The following is a 4538-nucleotide window of genomic DNA, read 5'->3' as shown; positions in this document are numbered from 1 at the left end:
ATCTATCTCTACTTTTAGATCTAGCATTCTTTTCTTCATGTATTTGGGTGCTCCTGAGTTGGGTGCATAGACATTTATAAGTGTTATATCGTCTTGAAGAATTAGGCCTTTTACTATATAATGGCCTTTTTTGTCCCTTCTGAAAGTTTTTGTCTTAAAGTCTATCTTGTCTGAAATCAGTATCAGGACTCCAGCCTTTATTTATTTATTTATTTACTTATTTATTTATTTTTGTTTTCATTTACATTTTCACTATTAGTCTGTGTATGTCTTTATTCATGAGGTGTGTTTCCCGTAGGCAACAGATAAAGAGGATTTCTGTGGGCTTTTTTAAAATTTATTTTATTTATTTTATTTATTTTTTTCATACATTTATCCTGTGTCTCTTGATTGGAGAACTTAATCCATTAACATTCAATGTTATTATAGATATTTCTATACTTGTCCCTGCCATTATGTTAGCCATTTTCTCATTTTTTTGATTGTTTTTTGTTCTCCCATTTCTGTCTCTCTTTCTTAGCTTCCCTGGTATAGCACTCCCTTCGGTACTTCTTGAAGAGCTGGTCTGGTCTTGGTAAACTCTTTCAGGCTTTGTTTACCTGAGAATATTTTTATCTTTTCTTATTTAAGGCTAATCTTTCTAGATGTAGTAATCTTGGTTAAAATTGTTTTTCTTTTAACACTTTGAATATGTCTTCCTGTTCTTGCATTGTTTCTGCTGAGAGGCTCAATGTTACCCTAATTGGATAACCTTTGTAATTTGACATTTCTCTTTTGCTATTTTTAGAATCTTGTCTTTGTCTTTTATTTTGGCTAATCTGTCTATGATGTGCCAAGGAGAGAATTTTGGGGATTAACTCTATTTGTGGTCCTTTGTATTCTTAGGTCTGGATGTTTGAATGCTTCTCCAGGTATGGAAAGTTTTCTTCCAGGATTTCATGGAATAGATTGTCAACGCCTTTATTAGATTCTTCACCCTCTGGGATACCAATTATTTGGATATTTGGGTGTTTAATGTATCTAATATTTCCTGAATATTATTCTAGATTTTTGGGGCGGGGATTATTTTTTCATTCTTCTTGGTGATTTTTTCTATGTCAGAAGTTTTATCTTCTAGATCTAGGATTCAATCTTCTGCATGATATTATCTGCTTTTAATACTTTTAAGGAAGATTTTGATATCCTGCATATGGGATAGCCCTCTACTCTAGAAGTTCTGTTTGGTTCTTTTTTATAATGTTATTTCCTCTTTCAAATCATGAAAGAACTTCCTCATCTCCTGAAATTCAACTTTCCCTTGAATTTCATATAGTTTTATCACTATAAATATTCTTAATTATTTTTTTTAAGAGAGAGATTTTTACTATCGGGTATGTGCACTCACCAGAGAGACAGAGAGGCAAAAAGTGAGAAATAACCCCTCGGGGTGATAGCCATGCCACAATCCCTTCTCCTCCATATTCTTCTTAGGATCTTGGGCAAACATGCACTCATGCCCGGTGTGAGTTTCAAATTGCCAGGTCCAGGACTCGAACTGTAATCGACTACATGGAAGTCCAGCAATGTAACCATTATGCTGTCTACTGGTCCCTTGAATTCTTTTTCAGACATTTTGGTAATTTCCTTCAATTTTCCATACTTGGAGACAAGTTTACTGTGTTCCCTGCTGGAGACTATTACTTGGTTCTCTCATCCTTGAGGCTATTCTCCAATTTTTTTGTCATTTGCACTTTTGGCTAATTTATTGTAGAAGTTTTCTGCAACTGTGAGCTCTTATGTTTCCCTTTAGCGTGAGATACTTCTGTTCCAATTTCTTTCTTCTACTGTGTTTCACAGTGTGGTATCCACAGGAGTTTTGAGTTCAGATTTATGAAGAGGAGTTTCTCCCTTTTTGCAGCAGGTTCCTAATAGTGGGTGAGGATTTCCCTGAGCCTTGCAGTATTCAGATGTTTGGCTACTAAGCATCTAGTCCTTTCTAGACACTCAGATGGAGGCTGAGCGGCAAAATGAGAAATTAAAGTGGAAGAAAAAGAGAATAGAAAACATAAAAGAAAGAGAAAAGAAAAGAAAAAAAAAACACAAAAATTAAAAATAAATAAAAAAACTATGCAGTGCACTTACGCACCACATGAAATGAGCAGGGCTTAAATGTCCTGAGAGTAAAGAATTATCCTGAGAAAGGAAATAGGAAAATGAAAAAAAACTTTAAAAAGAGAAAATCCCCACCTTTCTAGCTTTGGATCTGGGAGGTGAGGCTGGAGGAGAAGAGCTTTAGCTAGGGGCTTCTCAGTCATTACACTGGTTCCTGAAATGGAGAGGGAGACACAGATGGAGATGGTTGCTTGAAGTACCTGCAGTTCTCCTGCCCTGTCTATCTTTGGGTCCGGAAGGTGAAGCTGAAGGAGCAGGGCTCTGGCTAGGGACTTCTCAGCCATAACACTGAACCCTGAAGTGGGCCTACCTTAACGTTTGAAAGTCTTTGTTTCACCTTAGGATGATCAGGTTAGACCATGTTTTCCCCTGGGAATGAAACCTGAAATTAGAGACCAATGTAGCCATGCCTTTTGCAGAGCACCTGGGAACTCTCTCTCCTCTGCACACACATAACATAAAGTTCTTTCTAGCTCCTGCTATCTAGTCCCACGAGTTAGGGTGTTGACAACCTATTTAAAGCCAATATCCTGATGATTCCTAATTCTTCTGCATCTGTTCTGATCTCTCTAGTGAAAAGTTTGGATTTGATTATTTAAAGGCAAAGGAATTTTTTTTCCTTTTCCCTTGGAGGTCTACCTTGTAAGCCTGACTAAATGAACCAAGACTAGACAAGTTAACAGGAAGAAAAAGAATAATGTGACTTACACTCATGATGGTAAAAATTCAAAAGCACATTAAGGTCCAGATGCATATATATATATATATATATATATGCCCTTCTTCTTGAAAAGGAGAGGGATGTGGAAGTCTGGAGGCAACCTAAGGAGAGTGTAAATGATTATAAGAGAAGAGAATGAACACTCAAAAAAATATCATAGATAGTATGAATAAGCAGACAACAGCTTCTAGCCTCTGCTAGGATGAACTTTTGTTGTATTTGTCTTCCCTGATAAAATTCTCAGTAAGTGTGAATAATCAACTTCTTTGGTGGGAAATCTGCCTTTAATCACTTCAAAAGAATTTCAAAGAAAAATCTTCTAAGCATTGGGTATTTTCTTCATTTTTAAATAATCAACATACTTGGGACCAGCAGTTGGCATAATGGCTATGTCGCTGGGCTCCCATGTAGTCAACCATGGTTTGAGTCCCAGACCCAGTAGCTTAAACTCATGCCAGGCACATGTGCATGTGTGCCCAAGATCCTGAGAGGAGAATGGAGGAGAGGGAATTGTGGCTTGGCCATATACCCGGGGGAGGGGGGATTTCTTGCTTTCTGTCTCTCTGTCTCTTGCTGTCTTTCTGGCGAGCTCACGTGCTCTATAGCAAAAAACTCTCAAAAAAAAAAAATCAACATACCGAAGTGGCATATTCTTAATATTTTCTGGAGTCCTTTCATTGTAACTGCCTTCTGGGTCTCCATTTGGATATTTCAGAACCAACCCATCTATAAAACTCCTGAACAGAACTTATCATTTTCTTCTCTCCCCCATACCAAGTTCTCCTCTGTCCCAGTTAATCATACAAACCCAACATTCATTCTAAACCATTCCATCGTTTTCACCCAGCATTTCAAATAATAAGAAAGTTTTATCAATATCTCTAAAGTATTTCTTTTTTCACAACATGACTATCCCAGCTTAGTCCCTTGTCATCTCTGATTTTAATATTACTGCTTATTGATTCAACAAATATTTAAGGCTCATGTTACATGCCAGACACTATTCTAAAAACTTGAATTAGCAAACAAAATATATGAAGATTTCTGCCCTCTGAAAATTGTACATTCTATAGGGAATGGTGAAGGCAGAAGATAAAAACATGATAAATGGGTAAATTATATAGCACATTTGAAAAATTAGTATAAAAAAGAAGTAGGTCACAGTTGTTAGGAGGAATTGGGATGGAGAAGTTTAGTTGCCATTTTAGACAGGGTGATTGGAGTAAGGTCCTTTAAGAAGATAAATTTGATCAAAGACATGAAGGACATAAGCCATGTGATTATCAGGGGGAAATACTCCTTTCAGAGGGAAAAGGCCTTAACTTTTTTTTTTTTAGAATTATTTTACTTAACTTTATTTATTTATTTATTTTTATTTTACCAGAGAGGAATAGAGAGAGAGAGGGAAAGTGAGAAGGCAAGAAGGCCTTAACTTTTAAAAATCCCTGTTTTATATTGGAATGTCATACATCATGTCTCCTGGGAAAAACTGCCCTTGGGGAATGAAATGCAAACTGTAGACAAATTTAGCCATATGGCTGGGTTGTTTCAAAAGTAGCCAGTGTGACAGTACACTGGCGTGAAGGGGACTAAGAGGAGGGTGGTAGTGAATGAGGTCAGAGTTCATTGTAAGAATGCCAGCATTTTCCAGGTGGGATCTCAGCAG

Source organism: Tupaia chinensis, unplaced genomic scaffold (genome assembly GCF_000334495.1).
Source record: "Tupaia chinensis unplaced genomic scaffold, TupChi_1.0 Scaffold000619_1, whole genome shotgun sequence".
Taxonomy (NCBI): Eukaryota; Metazoa; Chordata; class Mammalia; order Scandentia; family Tupaiidae; genus Tupaia; species Tupaia belangeri.
Note: the sequence above shows the minus strand (reverse complement) of the source record.